The following is a 22,766-nucleotide window of genomic DNA, read 5'->3' on the forward strand; positions in this document are numbered from 1 at the left end:
GTTCTCCGTAATCCGAGGTAGTCTCAGTCCCGTTCACCTCGAATTATCGAGACTCTACTGTAATATGAAAGACTCTAGAGTCTAGAGGTATTCATTTACTGTAGTTTTAAAAAAATGTTATGTGCATTTCTTTTCTCATCCAAAGGGGCTTTGAAAATGTGCAGTTTTAGGTCGACTGGATGAACTTGTTTGTAATTCCTTTTTGTAATAAAGATGATAGCGCCATTCTTCATGCGTAAATAATAGTTCATGGGCTTATATCCTGAAAAGAGGTAACGTTGTGCTACACATAATGCGTTCGACGCCAAAAACTTATAAACACCACAAACAATTCTATTGAGCTCTATAGGATAGGAAATACCGATCAAGGCTCACAATCTCTTCATCGTGAGTACAATTAATCCATAAACACCCACGTAGAAAAGACAAGACATAAGCACGTATATATAACCATACTGGGGCTCCAAGGGACACAACGTCATTCCAGACGGCTCCATGATTTTTTTTTTTAATTTTAAATACACATACAATTAGACAAAAGTACAAAAAACAAAGTAAACATGAAAATACAAAACAGTACAAAATAGACAAAAAACAATAAAGAGAAAAAATAAGCACTCACACACACACACTTTAGTTATATTTTTAATGCTATGTGTTCAATACTTTTGGCGCTGTATAGGAGTAGCTCTTTTTAAAAGTGTTTTATTTGTTTTGGGGGACATGATATATTTTTATGTGTGGCTGAATTTCTCTATTTTGGTTTTTTATCAACCAATTACTATTTGTTAATGTAAATTTTACAATCCTGTACACATAATTTTGTCCAAGTGTCTGACATTCTAATGTAATCTATTTCATTTGGGTGAGAAGTATTTGTTACTTGGGATGTTATTCTATTGTATACGTTTTATATGAGCTTTTTTGTGGCAACAGATCTTCGAATAGACGCGTTATAATGTTGAAATGCGAAGTTTGGTCCTAAATCTTCTCCAATCAGTAGCAAATTGTTCTCGAGGATCTCCTTTAAGCATCCGAGTTTTGACGACCAATTTCAAAAGTTAAGGAAGCCTGACCATTAGAAGCAAATGCTGCCCTTACCATTATCGAAGCTCCACCTTATTGTCTGCTGAAAACATCTGCATGGAACATGTGTGAGTTCCATTTCTTTTGCACCACTAAATATGATACCAAGCTATTTGTCTCCATAAAACATATGATTTCGTGCCCATTTCAGTCTCTCTTCTCCACCTCTCTCTGGTGCTTCCTTGTGACAGGCGATTTCATAGCCACTCTTTTATGAATCAAATACAAACTTCTCTGATTTGTCTATGAACTGTATCTGCTGAAATTTCCACTAAAGGATCTTTCATAAGTTCATGTGAGGTCATTTTTTGCGTTGAAGCCAATCTTCCAACGGTTTTGCTTTCGCGTAAACGTTTACTGTACGTTTCCTACCACCAGGGCCGTAATTAGGATTTTTGACGTCCGGACAAACATTATTTTGCCGCCCCCACAACTTTAAAATTCGACAATTTTGTAACAGTGTTCTTTATTCTCACCCAAAACTGCCACCCCCTCAATTTTGTCACCCGGGCAGTTGCCCCCTACCCACCCCCCCAGTTCCGAACCTGCCTACCACGACTAGGTTTTAACTTTTCGGACACGCTGGGTCAATACACGTCAGGCACTTCATTTCGACCTGCTCAAAGCAATAGCAATGCCTTTTACAGCCTTTCGTTTTGCTTTCAATGCATTTCATTCGAAGGATTTCATCATACAAAATAAGCGACGACTTCGGCAATTTCTTTTTTTAATGAAATCCAATCTGATAGCTTCCATTTTTATACTATCACGTCTCTGATACGCCATGTAGACGCAATCTTCGAAATTCGCATATAATCGGAAGTTTTTCAATATTTTGAGTCTAAAAATCCAAAACTTAAACTTGAGTCTAAAAAGAAAAATAACACTACATCTGATCTAAACTGGCTCTTTGTAATCGGGGATTTCATCACGTAGTGTGAGTTATTGAGCTCTATAACTCATATGTGTTGGAAAGTTATGCTCAGATAAGAAAAAGTTCAATTCGAATGGCTAAGACGGTCATAACTACTACATTACTACAGTAGCACGATTTCAAATGGGAAACTCACAGTAGCTCAGTCAGAATATGGAGGAGAAAATTTTTCATGGTATGGTAGTAGTTTGTGCATCCAAAGACGCGATCAATATCTCTTTTCTAAAAGACATACAGTAGCGGGATGAAATGAAAAGCTGGATCTCCTTAGAGAGAACTTTGACCTTTGAGGAGAGTTTAATGGACACCGACTAAAAAGTGATTGTTCGAAAGCAGTCATGAAATTAGCGTGAAATCACCAGTATTTATTCCTGACCTGAAGCTCGTGGAAACCTGAGGGAAATGTTGGCACGAAATGTTGTGCGTATATGAAAATGGAGAACAGTTTTCAAGAGTCAGAACTCAAAACCAAAATTTGTTGAGGTTGGTTTGAAGTCGACCCAAAATAATTTACATAAATTAATCGTCAGTTAGTGTCAACCTCTGATAGAATTTCGTATAAAATTTCGTTATTATTCTCACGGCATATTCAATTTTTTTGCCATTATAAAATAAAAGTCTATATACAGTAAAACCTCTCTTTTATGGACAAATTGTTTTGTCCGTAAAAGAAGGTTAACCGTTAATTAGGATTTTGAAATGCATAGGACTGTTTTTATTATAGGACAGTATGATGGGAAATTATTATTTGGCCGCAAAAGAAGGGTGATCGCATCTGAGAGGTGACCGTTAAGAGGGGTTTTACTCTACTTTTCACACAGACAGCATTTTTTTCAACTCCAGTTAAAACTGTAATGCATTTCTGCCAAGTTACACAAGTGTTTGTTAACTACTTCTATGTAATTGTGCGTTAAAATTTCTTCAACTGTTGCTATTTTATTCAAGAAATAGGCATACTCATGAGACGCACTATATAAATACTGCACTATAAAAAATCCCGAATGCCCAACCCCATACTTTGTAGATAGGCCCACATAGATTCCGGGCATTCGTGTTAACTATCTTTGCGCGTTATTATCACATTAAACCAGATTAATTCAGTTAAAATTCCGACCCAGATCAGAGGAGAAACATGATCCAGAAATACTTCAGTTTCCCAAACTTAAACTTGTTCGTCCTACAGCCCTCTTCTTAGATTTTTTTGTTTTTTGCCCTTCATTAAATAAACGCATAGGAATCTGCTTCATAACTGAAGCTACTACGGGGTTCTTTTCCTGCGTCCCCCCTTCCCCCGGAGACCGTATGGAAAAATCCACAAGCTCAGATTACAGCTATTTAAAAAAAATTTATTTCATGCAACGGAAACATCCGGTATATCTCTAAACTCAGGTGAACATTCCATTGTGAACGAATAAACATCGAATTGAAAGCTAAAAAAACGATAAAAACGCATTTTTTTTGATCCATAGATGAGACTACACTGAAAGCCATTGTTGAAACCGTTGTTGTTATTCTCTGAGGTTTTCGGAAATGATCCAGTTCTGACGAAGTTTAGAAGCGGGCTATCGTTGGGGGCTCGACGAGAGCCGAGAGGGGTCTTGGGGTGCCCTCAAGAGAGGACACCCACGACCATTCTCCCCCTTTCGTGGGCGGGACTCGAAGAGAGCCGAAGATGGGGGATTTGGGTGCAGGGTACCAGCCACCCCATCCCGCTCGATGGACCAGGGGGGGGGGGCGTCGCCAGAGGAGAACTATAATACCTGAAGCCCCGCCCACGAAAGGGGTAGAGTGGACTTAGGTGTCTTCTCTTGAGGGCAACCCAAGAACCCTCTAGGCTCTCGTCGAGCCCCAGTTCTGATTATGATGCAGTTATGAGTGAGCCTCTGAGCTGTCGTGGGGGCATCGTGGTGCTGGACTCTCATCGCGAGGATCCAGGTTCGTACCCCGTTGGCGGCGCAGTGGTGATCGGCGAAAGTCGGCATTATGCAGTTTTCCAACTTCGAGGGGCGAATGTCATTGTCCCTTTTTCCCATTTAAAAAAAGTCTCTCCGCAGAGAGTAGGCAGACCTTGAACTCGATATTTGCATAACATGAAAATTCAGGCTCTTGCCATTTTCACTTCGAAATATAGAAGCCAGATGGATGGCAGCACCAGCAGAAAACGAAACGCACACGTAAATTCGCCCACATAAATACACACACACCCGGAAGACACATTACAGCATGTACCAATTCTTTAGAAATTTCGCCGAGGACGCTACCTAATGTATACGATTTAAGAAGTAGTCGTTACGAGTTAAGATCATTCAAATACTGTGGATTTTTTTTTAGGGCAGGCAACCGAAAAATCAGCTTTATATTCATACTTGAACTTAATTATCTACGCAATTAATTATCAGTCTATCTGTGTCTGTGAGCCAAGCTACAATTTTCCAATATCAATTTCGCATGTAGGCCTACTGTATTTACAAAATGGGACTCGACTCGGCTAATTCAAAACATTGATATAGTTCCACAAATGCTAAAAAATGTCGAACACTTATTGACAACAAACGGTCCCTCCACTTCAGAAATGACTTTCGGAATTATTTGAGTAAGCATAGTTTTGAAATAATAAGATTTAACCATTTCCAAACAGTGGTTGGAGTACCTTTTATTCGGCATATTTATATCCACACCTCGTTTCATAATGATGAACCACCACTCTTTTCCCCGTTGTAATGAGAGAAACAATGTGTTACGCGGGTATTACAAAACAAATTTCTCAGAGGTGAAGCCTCAAAAATTTGACTGAAGTATCGAATATAATCTCCCGATATTATCCGAGAAAGTGAAAAATTTCTTCTAAAAGGTTCGATAGATTATAGCAGTGTTTCCCAAAATGGGCAGTATCGCCCCCTGTGGGGTGATGGAATGTTCTAAGGGGGCGATAGAGGATACGGGTATAACATAGAATCCTATGGGTTCGCTTGAGTAGGGGGCGATGAGAGAAAAAAAATATCTGTAGAAGAGGGAGCGATGGAACAAAAGGTTCGGGACACTATGGATTACAGCATTCATCTGCCTACTTAGAAACACTTATTTTTGCCATTTCATATAAAGTCTATTTAACCACTACATATAATCACCGCTGCTTTACCTTCAGTAATGAAATAAATGCACTTGTGTGTGTGTAATTAGTCATTCATCATGTTAATCAATCCATAGACAGAATAAATAGGTAATAACTTGCGCCGCAAATTACTTGCGAACCGTTGATCCTAGAGGCATAAACTTCCAACTCGAAAAGGTATTCAAATAACGTGTAGACCTCAGATACGTCACCACAGTGGTGGTCGGCTGAAGTTGGTTTTCTGTGGTTCCCAACTTCAAGGCGCGAATGCGACCATGCATTTTCTTTGATGAAAATTGTTTGTTTTTGTGTGTACTACCACCTCAAAGTTTTTCCCATCTTTTCTGAATAACCCTGTATACAGCTTAGAATGTATATGATCTCGCTTATAACGTTCCAGCTTATAACGTTTTCCTGTTTAGTAGGCCTACGACTTCCCAACTTTTCCTAAGTCAATAAGCCTACTCACACATGCACAACATAAATCGATATTTCCTGTTTGAAGGAAATTTCCTTGCTTACAACCATAGGCGTACGCAGAATTTCCTCGAAGGGGGTTTTTCAATTTTTTTTTCCTTCTGGGGGCGGGGTTACTTTTTTCCTGCAAAATAAACACTATAATCTTAGCTCAAGGGGGGGTTAGAACCCAAAAACCCCCCTTTGCGTACGCCAATGCTTACAGCGTTTATCCATGACAGCTTTTTTTTTAATACGTTATAAGTGGGATCCGGTTTAATTGAACTTAAAGATGTATATGAATAAATAAATTTAAAATAATATATAGATTATGAATATATTTTTTATGCTTATAGGAACTCGCATATACGTATTTCATTGAACCACTCCAAATGTCATTGCTAGAAGAGTAGCTATCAGTAGAAATTACCACTGGACCGGCCATATTCGGCCATACGGTGTTAGCCAAGTGCTAAACTAACTAACCCATTAAACAAAATATGCATTCAATTCATTTTCACCTATTTGTCCAAATTGTCCCTTCGAACTTTTAAAACAGTTGTTGGTGCCGATCAGCACTACCCAGAGAGAGAATTAACATTAATCACACCAGTTTAACATTATAGTTATTTAAATTGTTTTCTTTCAGATACGTATTTACTCGCCCGATGACGTAACCCAGAGGTTCTTTACCGATTTTCAGCCGCGACCCAAAATCCAAAAACACCATTAACTTCATAACCTATAGGTCTATTTTGAATTCAGAACTGCATATCGGATACTGTGTTGCTAAATAATATGTTTTGTTTTTATGAATTTTTGCAACTAGTCAGTGACGTCTCAACGGGTGGGCTAACTAGCCCCGGTATCAAACAAAGCCCCCCCCCCCCCACCAATGAATCAGAAAACTCTCTAATTTTGAAAATTATTTCTTTCAGAAATTTAGAATTTTTATTAATTTGTGAATTATTTCTCTCATTAATTTTCAATTGTCTTGCATTAATTCTGAAAGACAGACGAAAAATGAGCCAGTTTCTAACGAACGTCTCTTTGATAAGGCTGATTACGTCAATCCCATGAGCCCCCCCCCCCCACCCCACAAGGATTGGACTAACAGGGCTCTAGGAAACGAGACGATTCTTATCAATTTTTTTCGTGCTATAAATTCACTATATAGTTGCCCGTGAAAAATCTGCTCTGGGACCTGCCAAAAATCCCTGCCTAGCTGCAGGATCGTCACCACTCCCGACACCCAATGAAACAAAAACAAACAGTATGAAGTAAATCAAAAACTAGCGATAGCAAAATGCTTTAAAAACAAACTGCTTCAAAAACTAACAGTTAAAGTTAAACTGAAAGCATCAACACAGTAAAAAGTCAGCTAAAGGCTAACGATGTAAATTACACCGAAAACTGACAATGTGAATTAAACTAAAAACTGACAATGTGAATTAAACTAAAAACTAACAATGTAAATTAAACTAAAAACTAACAATGTAAATTAAACTAAAAACTAACAATGTAAATTAAACTAAAAACTAACAACCAACCAAGGGAACTGAAAAATCAACAGTATGCCAGAGAAGGTTCGAGAAATAACAACAGAAATTTAGCTAAAAGCTAATTATAGAAATTTATCAACTCAAAGCTGACAATGTAAATTAAACTAAAAACCAACAACCAGACCAGGGGAACTAAAAAAAAAACAATAATAGCAGCACCAAATGAACTAAAAAAATCAGTAATAAACCTGTTGAAGAGTGATTCGAGAAATAAAATAAGAAATTCAAATATAAACTAACAATAGAAATATATCCATTTCAGGCTAATAATATAAATTTATAAGCAACAGTATTAGCTAACAATAGAAATTTACCTACAAAAAGCTAACAATGTAAGTTAAGCTGAAAACAATGTGTTAAAAATATTGGGTTCCAAAATTCAACAATGTGTTAAAAGTATTGGGTTCCGAAATTCAACAATGTGTTAAAAATATTGGGTTCCAAAATTCAACAATGTGTTGAAAAAGTTTTCGAGAAGTTACAATAGAAATTTATCAGCTAACAATATACATTAAACTTAAACTAACAATACCAGGTGAACTAAAAAATATCCAATATGGTAAAAAGGCTTTCACGAAAAGTAACAACATAAATTTAACTAAAAACTAACAACAGAACTTTATCGGCTAAAAGATAATAATATAAATTAAACTGAAACCTGACAATGCGCAAATTAAACTGGAACCTGATTATGTAAATTAAAATATAAGTGAAAGAAAAATCATCAGTATACGTTGAAAATACTTTTACGAGAAATAGCAACATAAATTTGAAACATGCTGACTGTTACGAATCATGTTTTTTATATAAATGTTAAAAATCAACATGCTGACAACTGACAATGAAAATCGTGCTAACAATAAATGTTTTAAACCAGCAATAAAAAGGTTATTCTAAATCAACAATAGAAACTTTATTTTAAATCAATAATAAAAAGGTTAGTTTCAAATCAACTAACAGTCAACCTGGGATTGTTACTGTCATCGCAACGGACACGTTCCAAAGAAAATATGTGGTAGACAACGTGGTAAAAAAATTGAGAAACTCACCTTCATTTTTATGGGCAATTTATTCTCTCAAAATTTTATAATTTCTTTTTTATTATTCATTAATTTAGTGATATAAAGCGCATCCGTATCTTTTTAAATAATACGCGTTTCTCTTTTATTTTCATCTTTTTAGTCTTTTAGTCATTAAAAACTTACCTTGAAAATTTTCAAATCTCTAAAAATTAAATCTCTCATCAAAAAGACAATGGAAATTGAATCAAAAGCCAACAGTAGAAATTGAACCAAAGACTAACAATGAAAATTGAACCAAAGACTAACAATGAAAATTGAACCAAAGACTAACAATGAAAAGTGAACCAAAGACTAACAATGAAAATTGAACCAAAGACAAACAATGAAAATTGAACCAAAGACTAACAATGAAAATTGAACCAAAAACCAATAATAGAAGTTGAACCAAAAACCATCAATGGAAATGGAATCAAAAACTAACAATAGAAATTGAACCATAAACCAACAATAGAAATTGAACCTTAAACCAACAATAGAAATTGAACCATAAACCAACAATAGAAACTACAAAATGAGGCTAGACGTAACTCGCTCGTTGGGAAAATAATGGCAAAAAAAAACAATAGAGTTCAGAAATTAATTTTCGAAATGGTCTGAGTTAACTGTGAATAAACTGTGATAGGAAAATAGACTACCATTTTTTCATTATTATTATTATTATCATCATAATCTCATCAGAACTAGTTTTCATTTTCCGCTAATTGCTCTGGCGAAATTCAAATTAACTGGTTTTCATCTAAAACTAGAAAAAAATATTGCGGCTTCGACGAAATTCCAATTTTCGAAACAATAATTTTTTAGATAAATAACAATTTAAGATCCCGAACCACAGACTTCTTTGGAATTTCAAAACTCGAGTGAATATTCTCTTAGAACTCTTCATCATCCTCGTAATCTCTTTTCATTCCTTAAAAATTTTTAATTAATTTAAAGTGAACTATAATTGTCTTAAAAATATTTGCACAAGTTTCGATAAAAATGAAATGATAAGTAATTATTACTTAAATATGTATATAGCATTTATGTGTGAGTAGCAAGAAAGTTATACAGTGGATCCCGTTTATAACGTTTTACAAAAAACCGTCTTGAAAAAACGTTTTAAGAGGAAAAGCGCTTGAATGGGAAATCTTGATGAGTAGGCCATCGGTAAAAGTTGGCCCACGAAAATAAGTCGTACAAAGCGGGGAACTTTCTAAGTGAGAATATTCTAAACGGCATCTACTCTATACAGCTTTTTCAGTAAATATAGTGGATCCCGCTTGATACGACTTACATTCGTGGTCCCAACTTTTACTGATATGTAAGTTAGGCATCGATATTTCTCGTTTAAAACGTTTCCTCCCCACAACAACGTTTTTCCGTCGGGTGTACTGTACGTAAATTCATTATAGAATAAGTTGTAAAGTACATCTTTTATTTTTTTACACCGTTATAACCGGGATCCACTGTATTTATAACAACTGCTAGCAAGAGGTTTAATGTAACGCAAGGGTGCTCTACCTATTGGAGAATGCGGGCAGCTTGAGTTATCTGGAAATGTGGCGCGGGGAATTTAAGTGATCTGTAAATGTACTTCGAGTTGTTTAAGTGATCTGGAAATGTACCGAAGGTCATTCAAGCGATCTGAAAATATGATTCAAGTCCTTAAAAGATCGCTCGAGTGATCTTTAAATGTGCTTTGGGTCACTTGAGTGATCTGAGAATGCACTTTTGGTCGCTTAGGTGATCTGGAAATATGCACTTTTGGTCGCTTAGGTGATCTGGAAATATGCCGTGGGAAACTTGAGTGGTTTGGTTGTTTGTCGCGGGCCACATCAGATGAACCATGGGTTGAGCATAATGTTAACATATTAAACATTATGCGTCAAACATAAGCGTAGAATGTACAATCATTTTCGAAATATATATATATAACCGCCATTTTTCTACAATCATTTTCTATTCTTACTTGGAAATATTCCCGCTTGCAATACCCATTGTCGTGTCGCATTTTTGACGTTTGTGATGTAGGTGGGCGAGTGGCAAGTTTTGGATAGGTCCAAAAATTCATGCCATGAAAAGTTTGAACTGCATGTAAAGAGATGGGTGTTCCCATATGATTTGAATTTTTGCGGTAACGAATTTTTATCCAGATTTTTAAAGTCCTAACTTTCTATCCTATGATTTTCACGGATTCGGTCCTATCAAAAATTGTTCACTCGATTGTATCACAAACGCCCGAAATGCGACACAACAATGATTATCGCAAGTTGTAATATTTCCAAATAAGAACAGAAAATGATTACGAAAACATGTCGAAAAGGATTCTATGCTTATGTTGACGCATAATGTTTTTAATATGTTATGTTTTGTTTTTGATGCGAATGCAAATGAATTTTCTGACCTATAGAAAGTCAAACGCACCGGAGCTTCACTTGAATCATTGATAGACGCAGGAAAAGTAAAAAAAACAGTCTCCGCATTGTTGAAAAACGCATTGTTAAGGCAATCGTGGTACGCAAAGTAAACATTCTGAAAATCATTGTTTCAAATGAAGAAACCATTTATTTTTTTATCAGTTCCTTGTCTTGATGATTTGTCAAAGTTGTAAATCTCAAACAAGTCGGGTAAACTAATCATTACGGTAGGTGCTACGTATGCAAAAAATTTTACATTTTACAGATATCAGTATATTTGTACAGTAATTACATCCGTAACAAAAGTTTCTTGCAAATTTTCTGTGAATTTTTACTTCGATTTGTTACTAAAGCCTATTAGGCCAATTTTTTGTTCAAAAATGCATTCCTATATTGTGCGGAAATGTGGTCAGCGCTTACATGCTGGTCAGCTTGCACATAAGTCTGCTTATACACGAGTATATACGATATATAATATAAATAGGATAGGAGGAATACATATTCGGTTACTATTCGGCCCTTTCGCTGAATTTTCGGTTCGACCGAATGTTGTTAGTTGTTGTACCGAATCTAAGTAAATCTAAGCACACACACACACACACACGTATATATATTTATATATAGAAAAATGTACATAATGAATATCATGAAAATTTAATTTTTTTCGAAACTCACCAATACCAGCGCCATAGGCAGCTGTAATATACAGTGTAGTGAAAAAACATTGTTAAAATATCAAATTTTTATATGAAAACAGAAAACAAATTAATTATTTCAACTGAAAAGTAAAAAATATGAACAATGAAATTTCAAAAAGAAATCAAAGAATTCAAAAATGAAAAATTCAAAAAAGAATTCAAAAATGAAAAATTCAAAAAAGAATTCAAAAATGAAAAATTCAAAAAAGAATTCAAAAATGAAAAATTCAAAAAAGAATTCAAAAATGAAAAATTCAAAAAAGAATTCAAAAAATAATTCAAAAATGAATTCAAAAATGAATTCAAAAATGAAAAATTCAAAAAAGAATTCAAAAATGAATTCAAAAATGAAAAATTCAAAAAAGAATTCAAAAAAGAATTCAAAAAAGAATTCAAAAAAGAATTCAAAAATGAATTCAAAAATGAATTCAAAAATGAAAAATTCAAAAAAGAATTCAAAAATGAAAAATTCAAAAAAGAATTCAAAAATGAAAAAAAGTCACAGCGAATGTCTAGGGCTCTCATCAGGGGAAGAACACCCTGACATTGGCTTCATTTTTGAATTTTTCATTTTTGAATTTTTCATTTTTGAATTTTTCATTTTTGAATTTTTCATTTTTGAATTTTTCATTTTTGAATTTTTCATTTTTGAATTTTTCATTTTTGAATTTTTCATTTTTGAATTTTTCGTTTTTGAATTCTTTATTGAATTTTTCATTTTTGAATCTTTCATTTTTGAATTCTTTTTAGAATTTTTCATTTTTGAAATTCTTTTTTTGAATTCTTTTTTTAATTATTCTTTTTTTGAATTGTTTTTTTAATTATTCTTTTTTGAATTTTTCATTTTTGAATTTTTCATTTTTGAATTCTTTTTTTAATTATTCTTTTTTGAATTTTTCATTTTTGAATTCTTAGATTTCTTTTTGAAAATTTCTTTTTGAAATTTTCATTGTTCATATTTTTTTGCTTCCCAGTCCAAATAATTAATGTTTTCTGTTTTCATATAAAAAATTGATATTTTAACAATATATATATTGTTGAAACTGCATTTAATATATATATATATATATTAATTTCAGTTTTCACATAAATTAAAAATTTACTGATTATATTTTACATTGTGTATGTTTTCTCTATGAAAGCTCTAGAATAGGGGAAACCCACTTGCCCACTGGAATAAGGTGAAAGTAAGCATGAAGTCAAGTTCATTACTTACTATCTAGACTAGGTAGGGTTGGTGCACGCAAATTGGCCAAAAACATATTTTTCGATTTTTCAGGTTTTCAACAGACCTACTGTAAAATTTTTTACGTCTCTCTACATTTGAGTTTTTTTTTCTACCTGCGCTAAAAGTATTTTAAAAATATTTTGATATAAACTTCTGGTAGGTGCTAGTGTTCGATAATCAAATACTTTTTAGTCAGATAAGGAATTTTTTTTTTTCAAGCACCATTTGCTCAAATGTCTTGAAACTTTGTGTGTGTCTCAGCACTGAGGATTATGCATGCTTTAATCAGAGGATTTCTTATTAGAGGATGATTCAAATAAATTTTATGGCACAAAATATGTTTTAAAAAGATTGCACGTTGTTGAAGTTCAAATTTCAAAATATAATAATTATAACCAAAAATTAAAATCCTAAAAATCTCGAAAAAAAATTTATAAAAATATCCTCAAAATTTGGGCAGAAAAAATTGAAAGCTTAACGTGAATCGAAAATTTCAGAACCAATTCAGAACTAATGGAAGAAATAATTCCAAAGAATTAGAAATTAATATTTATTAAAGGCTGGGGATTTTTTCCCAAAAGAGAGAGACTTCACACTTATGCTACTGAAAGAGGCGAAAGCTCTTAACCTTTTTCCCATCCCGCACACCCACTACAAAACGACATCAACGATTAGTTTTCAATTCGTTATATTTTTCTGAAATCAATTGGACTATTTGTCTATATTAAGTCATTTTTGTAAACTTCAATCATTTATTTGTCTATATCATTTAATTACTTTTTATTCAATTCCCTTTTCCGGATGCTGTTAATATTTATAGCTTTGGCTTCTTCTTTATTAAATTCAAAAACTAAACTAAAAAAAAAAAGTTACCTTTTTCAGCATTTTTTAAAATTTGGGGAAAAGGTTCCTTACATTGATTCCGGCCGGTACAACAATAGGCCAAACACCGGTCGTCCAGTAAATCCTAACTCGGTTTATCTCATCGAGCGTTCGTCGTAAAAAAATGGTAGCAATTTAAAAAGTGCTCAAAATATGTTCAGAAATCACTCGGTACCTCCCACCGAGAGTGAAAATAGAGTGCCGTGAAAAATCTAAATTTTTATACGCCCCCCCCCCAGTCTTCTAACATTCAATATAATGTGTGATGTATAAGTATAATCCACATTCTTTGATTTTCCGATTTGTATGGTGTTTATCTTAGGGTGTGTGTGCGAGTGTCCCACTCTTCCCTTACTTTTTCTACCATCGCTTTCGGTGGGAAATGCTGTAATATTTTTCCAAAGAATCTTCGCGAAAACTCACGCATGTGCAAGCCGATGCCGATCAAAGAAACGGCTATCGCTGATGATGATAATCGATATAAGGGATGAGGGGGAGAAGAAGATGAAGAAAACGTCTTCGCTTCCTTCTCCTTTCTGGTAATTTTGCGCCCGTACCTTGCTTTCGATCTCGCCAGCATTTTCTGAGCTGCAGCGCCATCTATCGAACAAAATAAAAACTTCATCTAGCTATTCGCCACCATTCGTAAGTGTATAGGTTTCCAACTGATGTTCCGTGCAACCCGGGACGTCATTTCAACTTTTTCCGGGGTGGGGGGCAAAGAACATGCACTCAATGTATGTATTTATACATATTTATATATATAAAGTCGAATCCCGTTTTAACGAATACCAATATAGCGATAATTTCGTTTTAACGAACACGTTTCTAATCCCCCAGATAGATTTACATAGAAACAATGCAAAAAAGCTGGAATTCCTTTATAACGAAATTTCATTGTAATAAAGTTATTTCTCAGGTCTCTTGGAGTTCGCTATATCGGGATTCGACTGTATATACCATTTTTAGTGTATTTTCAAAAGCCAGTGTATTTTCAAAAGCCTGCGTGCAACCCTGGGATTCCGCAAGAGCTTTTCAAGTGATGTGTCAAAACTGCAAAACTTTTCACTGGCGTTGGAGAAATGTTCATGTTTGTTTTGTTTCCATAGGGCAGTTCCGTGATCTCAATCTCGCAGCCATCGAGGGTTCCGTGTAGTCTCGTAATGATAAGGGTTCCATGTAACTCTCGTAATAGTTAAGGGTTTCGTATAAAAGTCGTGTGACATCAGGGAGTTCCATGTAAAAGTCACGTGATCAACAACGGTTCGGTCTCATAATCATCGAAGGTCCCGTACTAATGGTTTTCGTCTATGAGTCTCACAATCATCGAAGGTTCCGTAGTCTCGTAACAGTTAACGGTTTTGTATAAAAAAAAGTCACGTAATAATCAGGGGTTTCAAGTAACAGTCGTGTAATCATCAAGGGATCCGAGCAGGGCCGTAACTATAGGGGCGGGGCAAGGAGGGGGTGAAACTGCCCCGGGAGGCAAAATTTAGGGAGCAGCAGTTTTAGGAGAGAACAAGGAACACCATTACAAAATTATCGGATTTTAAAGTTTTGGGGGCTGCAAAAATCCTAGCTACGGTCCTGGATCCGAGTAAAAGTTAAGTGATCTCAACAAGGGTTCTCCGTGTAACAGTCTCGTAATCATCGGGGCTTCCTCGCGAATCAAAACGTTGGAAACCTCTACGTTAGTGGCAGAGTTCGTTCATGTGTACTGTAGTAGGCCAACTAAATGATTCCCAAAGATGGGTGCCGTCCTAAGGGGCATGTGAAAGGTGCGATAGCACCGAGCCCCACTCTTACGGTAGTAGAAGTAAAAAAATTGATAGTAAAATAGAGATCCTCAAATTAACCCATTTTTCCATCAAACACAGAAGTTTGCACTTGTAACCATATGAATTTTTGTTTGTAGTTGCGGGCTCCAAAGGTGCCCAGACCCCCTCCGAGTCGAACAGGGTCGAATTATGGAAGGATTTCAGCAATTCTCAAAAAACGAGCTGCATGTGCGGTTCAATAGTAGCAGTATTCATTTCCTCCCCTTACATACAAAAAGTTTTGTTTTTTCGTGTTACATATCGGCACGTAGGTATCAGCACCCATCGTATGCATCCTCTTTTCCGGTGAGTGATCATTTTACTTTTGCACGCGAGTGTATATGTACACAAATATCAGGATAAGATCGTAAAATTTGTCAAATGAGAGTTCATTATACCGGGGTACAATCGTAAAATTTGTTGCATAGGAGTTCATCATATTAAGGTCGTATTTCAGAATTCGTCAAATAGGCGTCATGTAGGCACACCCCCATCTCTGAAAAAGAATCATTTAATTTTGCCCACGAAGCAGGATGTAAAGGCCGTTACGCGCTACTCTGGCGTCATCTCACGTCAGGTCAGAGCGTGTGCTGTTGGTGCGGCTGTATTGTAGTTAACATGAGTATAATGCAGCTATTTTCCCAAACGGTATGACTTGGGGGACTCAGGGGATGCCACGAATTATTTTGGAGATAAATTTACTCTTGATGAGCTATCGGACTCCTACCATAATGCCACTAATTTAAGTTATCCGACTACCTTTCTTGTCATTTTTCTTCAAAATGGTACTGGAGTGAACATTTTTTTTGATGAATAGTGTCCGCAAATGATGAAAACAATAATAAATTTTGGACTGCCTGCATCATTTTCTATTAAAAAGTTATTTTTATGTCAAATTTTAAGCAAAATTCATGTGATGTTTCAAACACGGTTGCAAAACATTCTATGCATGGACTGTTTTGTTATTTTTACAGTACATTCAATCAGCCGCTGTGGTGGTCGAGTGGTCATAGTGACGGACTCGCATCGCGAGGATCCGGGTTCGAACCCCACCGGCACCACAGTGGTGGTCGGCTGAAGTTGGTTTTCTGTGGTTTCCAACTTCAAGGCGCGAATGCGAGCCGATCTCCCCCGTTAAAAAGTCTCGCCACAGAGAGCAACAGACCTACAACGTAACAAATATTCAATCATTACACTTCACTCATAATTTGAAGTATAGATGGCAGCACTGAATTAGCAAGCGCAACACTAGCTACACACTCGGACTGTTTGGTGCACTCTCTTTGTTCCAGACTCTGCCCCTTAGCTGGGCTGGAAGAGATCTCGACAACGGGATAAGTCCGGTGGGAGAGTCCCTGGCGTTCATTCAATCAGCTGTTAATGATGCAGGTTTTGCAGTAAAATTTGAAGGATTGTATGATATGCTCATAAGAGTTACATTCAAATCTGCTGATGTACGTGTGTTTTTTTTAAATTTCATTCCACATTGCGTCTACAAAACAGCATAATTACAGAAATATATGTGATAAACCTTTGATTCCAGTTCACAACTTTGGCAATTTACGGCAGAATATCATAGTAAAATTTTGTAATGATACAACGAATAGATTTTTAGAAATCGTTTTTCAAACTCAATCAGGTGAAATGTCAAGAATATCGTTCTTCGTTAAACGCGTTTAAAGTTTTTAATCACGGATTACTTTTATATAGTTTTTTAGTTTTTATAACTGCATTTTTAATTGGGTTGCTGTATTTTAGAAATATATGATATCCATATCTTTTTCCTCAGCTGCCTCGTTGGACATTTTGCCTGTTGTGGCCTTGTATTTGTATATGTAAAAACGCAACACGAAAGTGGACGTAACTTTGGTTCTGAGCATCATATAAACAAAACAAGATCCGTTTTTGAACCACAAAGAACAGGGCTTTCATAAAAAATAAATAAAAATCGATATTTTCTTCTAAAATGATGTTTTTAACGTAATCGAATACCTTAACGTAGATGCTACACTGGTACATATTCCTCTGCGGAATTTCTAACGAATCAGTACATGCAGGAATGTGTTGTGTGAAACCTAAGTTGTTGCCCTGTATGTGTGGCAACCTAAGTTGTCAGAGTTGCGCTTGGCTCGTGTTCTTGTTGTTGCTGCTACCTGTCTTCCATATTTCGAAGTAAACATTGCAAATGCTCGAATCGTCATGGTACATTGGGAGTACAGTATTATGTTGCAGGTCTGCCTACTGTTTGCGGAGAGACTTTTTAAAATGAGAGACTGCCTCGCATTCGCGCCTCAAAGTTGGGAAACCGCAGAAAACCAATTTCAAACGACTATCACTGCGCTTCCAACGGTGTTCCTCGCTTGCGTCACCCTTGGGAATAAAATTAGAATGTTGAAATATCTTGCTGCACACTTGTCCGATCTCAAGAAACTTGAACGGCACCACAAATTACTGCGATACACCGATTTGGGAATGGGTGTCCTCACTTCATACTTTCGGTCACTCCTGGCCAATCTAGCACACGTACATTAAAACGTTTGGCGTGTCATATTCTCATGTTTTTTTTGTGTGTGTGTGGGTTTTTTAGGTCAATTCTAAATGTGGTTCACAGACGACTCTCCGATGCCAGGATGCAGGACCAATATAGATGAGCATACAGTTCACGTGGAACTCCCAATGGTTACGAGATTATATCACGAAACCCAAACAGGGACGTTCTTACAAGATGGATGAAAGGTTGCATCATCGCATGGACAACATGCGATCCCCGATGGTGTTAAAGGCTACTTTCAAAAGACAAGGAGAAAACAGTCATCAAAACATCTCACAGACCAGGTCAACTCAAACGCGTTGAAATATTAAAGTAGGTGAATTACTTGTATATCATGTGTTATGTTGTACAATAAACCATATTTTTGTATCTATAATCTACCTTAGTTGTCCTTAATCTCTGTTTTGATTTTCTATTTCCGTTCCACCCTTCATATAACAATGTGCTACAATCGAATCCCGTTAAAACGAACTCCAAGGGACTGAAGATATCACTTCGTTGTAACAAAATTAAAGTTATTTTCATTTATTAAAGTTATTTCCAATTGTTGCAGTGGAATTGGATTCTAAGGAAAAATTAATATTACTCATTTACGTTCTAGAATCTAGATAATAAGAAGAATGAAGTTGAATTCCAAAAATAACTCAAAGCAATTAGGAATTGGACTTTTTTGGATAAGTTTTTCTCACTTAACATATTTGAGTCAAATAATCGGTATCTTTTTTGTACAAGTATTGTAGAAGCCGAGGGAACAACAAATTACTCTTAATCATCCGCGTGCAATTTTTGAAAAATGCTTGAATCCAAAAGCAGTCCAGTCTTTTCTCATATGAGTAGGCTGATAATTGGCACATTTCGGGGGATGAACGTCCTGAAACCGTGTATGCTTCTGGAAAATGTCTTGAACGAATGTCCTGTAAAGACAGCTACATCCACATCTGGAAAATTTTAGAAAATGTAGTCTTTTTTTTGGGATCCTAAAAAGCACTGGGCTTATCACAGATTTGATTTCTTTTTCAAGCCATAGAGGAACAAAAACCTTCTTCCCCAACAGTTCAACAAGTACGGATTTTACAGTATCATTTTTTATACAAATACAAATACAACGCCACAACAGGCAAAATGCCCAACGAGGTGGCTGATAAAAAGATGCCCATAAAAATATGGATGTCATATATTTAAAAAATACAGCAACCCAATTAAAAATGCAATTAACACAAATTATAAACAATATATACACATGATAAAATATTATACAACGCCCATAAAGAATACTTATGATTGTCTTATTCTAAGAATGGATAGCTTCTCGATTTACCCCAACATGTTTATCGTACTTCTTTTTAAACGAGTCAATTGTGTTACAATTTACTACCTCCGGGGGTAAGCTATTCCATTTATTAACAACCCTATTAGAGAAAAATTCCCTGCGACACCATAACCTTGCATTGTCCCTCACCAATCGATACTAATGTCCCCTTGTAAAAGCAGTCGATTGGCGGTGTACTAAAAGTTCATGGTCCATCCTATCGATCCCATTGAAAATTTTGAACACGTCGATCATATCTCCCCGACAGCTGCATTCATCCAATGTGAACATATTCAAAAAATGAAGTCTTTCTTCATAACTTAAGCCCTGTGTGCCAATAAGGACACGTGTAGCTCTTCTCTGCGCCCCTTCAACCAAGTCTAAGTCCCTCTGTAGGTATGGTTTCCAAAACCTTACTCTAGTCCAGGACGAACTAAGCCTCGAAAAAGCGGAAGAATGACTTTAGGAGAACGCGAAGAGACTTTTTTGAAAATGAGACCAAGCATTCTATTCGCTTTTTTGACCACCGCTGAACAATGTTCAGAAAACCTAAGTCACTCGTCAATGAGAATTCCCAAATCGGTGACTCTAGTTGCATCCGGGATAGTGACACCATTCAGCTCGTAAGAGAACCGTGGGTTGTTCGAACCAAAATGAGCGACCATGCACTTATCAACGCTAAACGTCATGATCCATTCATTTGCCCATGCTGCAATCCTGTTTAAGTTGGTCTGGAGCAACTCCCTATCGTTTTGATTCCCGATTACCCCCATTAGCTTCACATCATTTGCGAATTTGCTTGTAATCCCATCGATACCCTGATCGAGTTTATCGATAAAAAGTGAAAAAAGTATAGGGCCAAGGGCACTTCCTTGAGGAACTCCACTTATGACGTCTGTCCAACCAGAGAATTCCCCGTTCACCATAGCTGGTTGCGACCTATCTCTTAACCACGATTCTATCCAATTCAGCAAGTTGCCCCCAATTCCAATCTCGTGTAAACGCTTCAAGAGTTTGCCATGTTGGACCCGATCGAATGCCTTCTGGAAATCAAGGTAAACAACGTCGACATTTTTGCTTTTACCCAAAGCCTTAGTCACGTGATCATAGAAGCAAAGGAGGTTAGTTACACATGACTTCCCCTTCCTGAACCCATGCTGATTATCCGACAATACATTATTCTCGTCTATCCACTTCACAAACTGCCTTTTGATGATAATTTCCAAAATTTTCGAGGGGGAACTCGTCAAACTCACTGGACGATAATTGGACACCGCTTCTCTACTACCCTTCTTAAATATCGGAACAACGTTAGCAAGTTTCCAATCTCTTGGGACGATACCCTCAGCAACACTACTCCTGTATATCTGTGCGACTGGCCACAACAATTCATTAGCACATTCCCTGAGGACCCTGGGATAGATATCATCTGGTCCTGGTGCTTTGCCTGCACATATACATTTCTTAGAAGATTTAGGACCTCCACGTCTTCTACTTGAATATCGTTGAGGGTTTTATTACCCCATGCAACACCCGTATATCGAATATCATTATCTCCATTAAAAACCGCCGCGAAAAAGTCATTGAAAGCACTACACATGCCTACATTGCTCTCTACCCTAGAGTCTCCTATCGAGAGGGGGGCTAACCCCCTTACATCCATTTTTGACGTATCGAAAAAATTATTTTGTGTCAGAGCCAATGTTATCTGCCAACCTAGAGATTCAACTTCCTTTCTATTATCCCTTATCGCTTTCTTCAACAGTCTTCTTTTTGAATGTTCTGTACTCTTTTGTTGATTTTCAGAAACTTGATTTTGAATTCATTATAACGTATAAATTCATTTCGTAATATGTGTCGGAATTCTCAATACATTGTTCCCGTATTTCGGTCTGTTTCATAATTTTAAGGCACAGTAAGTAAATTGCAACAAACAGAAAACAAGATGACACAGTAAAAAAAATCTCTTGATATTTTATTTACAAGACTGCACATATATGCGTACATAGTATTAAATTTCAAAAATGTAAATAAATATATACATTTATACATCCGAGCAAAAATATATCAGAGCAGAATGAATTAAAAATATTATTAATCGCATGTGAGGAGCTCGGAGATGGCTATGAATTTTCAACTCACTCGTCAATTCATAAAAAGTTTCTTCGTTATTGCATTTTTAAATTTTAAATTTCATATACTATACATGTATTCATAGGCGCACACAGAATTTTCCGAGGGGGTTTCAGATTTTTTCTTTCTGGGGGGGTACCCCCCAGTATATTTTTATAAGTATATTTTTTGCTTTTTCCCCTTCCTTTTTCAAACGTGTGGTTACGTTAGCACAAGGTTACCAGATTAATCGCCGATTCATCAAATAGAGATAATCCAATTTTTTTTGCCAAAACCTTGTATGTGAAGTGGTTAAAGTTTAATTTTTGGCGGCGGAAGAACCATTTTCTTTCTTTTTTTTCGAAACGATGTGGTCAACACCTTTGGTTTGAGGACGAATTGTTGACACATAATTCTGTGGTGTTTGGTCAGAACGTGATAACTCGAAAATCACATTTGTGAGCATTTTCATTGTCATTGAAAAATCAAAAATATAGCATACACACAAACACAAATGAAAATACTATATATCAGCATGTTGTTTAGCCGTACGCACGTATTTGTGCATTTAACTCACTTCTAATTAGTTATAATTACAAGATAAGCCATATATACATTTATATCAAAAAGCCATTTTTTTGGAAATATCATGTTCTGACCAAACACCACAGAATTTTGTGATCAAGGTCATTTTTTTATCTGACGCAAATACATTTTCCGACCAAATGTCACTCCGGAGGTCACCATACACTACTCTGACGTGACGTTAGAGTAGTGTGTAGCGACCTTTACTTCACTGAAGTCGTAGCATAAGTGGAGATAGACTTGAACGTCTGGAGGATCACGGTCATTATTGCTGGGAAGGGGGCCATGATGATGTAAATTCATATATCCCCCCCCCCTCCCCAGCGTCAAATCAATTGCTTCGAGACCGAGTTAATTTTTTATTCATTTTAATTTTTCTTCGTTTACTGCCAATGACAATTGACGCATTCAGTAACGTATAACCAGGAATTCATTCCGTTTGTTTCCAGGTAATGAAGCATACCGAAGGAAAACTTTTCAATTTGAACTTTAGAAGAGGAAATAAAAAATGGCTGCTTACATAAAATTCGGCGATGCCTTACCACAACGGTAGACATATTCGATACAATGACCAATCCCTGTATAACGATATTTTTGATGAAATCAGTTTCATTGCTTATAAGAATAAAATTTAGCTTTATTATAACAAGTTACGATAGACTGAAAATATAATTTTTTATAAATTCAAGGTGTATTTTTAGGGAATTTCATTGTATAATTATAGAGACAATGTATCTTTAATATTTCAGAATTTTAGATGATCGACAACGATTTTGATTATGAGAATTGTTTGCTTATAAGCCAACTCGTTACGCTTAAGAAATAGGCCCTACTTTGGCGGGTTTTTTTTTAATTGAAGAAAAAATTGTAAAAAATGAAGAAAAGCAATTGAAAAAATTGAAGTTTTTAAGAAAAAAAATTGTAAAAATTTGGAAAAATTGAAAAAAAAATGGAAA

At 35.8% G+C, this 22,766-nt stretch overlaps 1 long non-coding RNA gene across 3 annotated transcripts in view; it reads left to right on the forward strand.

Moving 5' to 3' along the window:
* The window catches only part of LOC149066978 (uncharacterized), a 46,723-nt gene extending 24,332 nt beyond the window's left edge, over positions 1-22,391 (forward strand). For 2 of the 3 annotated variants that reach the window (XR_016195395.1, XR_016195397.1), the window contains one exon: positions 17,841-18,184. This is a non-coding gene — a long non-coding RNA (uncharacterized LOC149066978). Of the gene's footprint in view, positions 1-17,840; positions 18,185-22,259 lie in introns of those variants that run through there. The other variant, XR_016195396.1, reaches the window with a different exon arrangement.
* The last annotated feature ends 375 nt before the right edge of the window (positions 22,392-22,766 follow it).

This window comes from Pholcus phalangioides, unplaced genomic scaffold, assembly GCF_987345545.1.
Source record: "Pholcus phalangioides strain wild (caught in Gottingen) unplaced genomic scaffold, Ppha-v1.0 ptg000031l_1, whole genome shotgun sequence".
Classification (NCBI taxonomy): Eukaryota; Metazoa; Arthropoda; class Arachnida; order Araneae; family Pholcidae; genus Pholcus; species Pholcus phalangioides.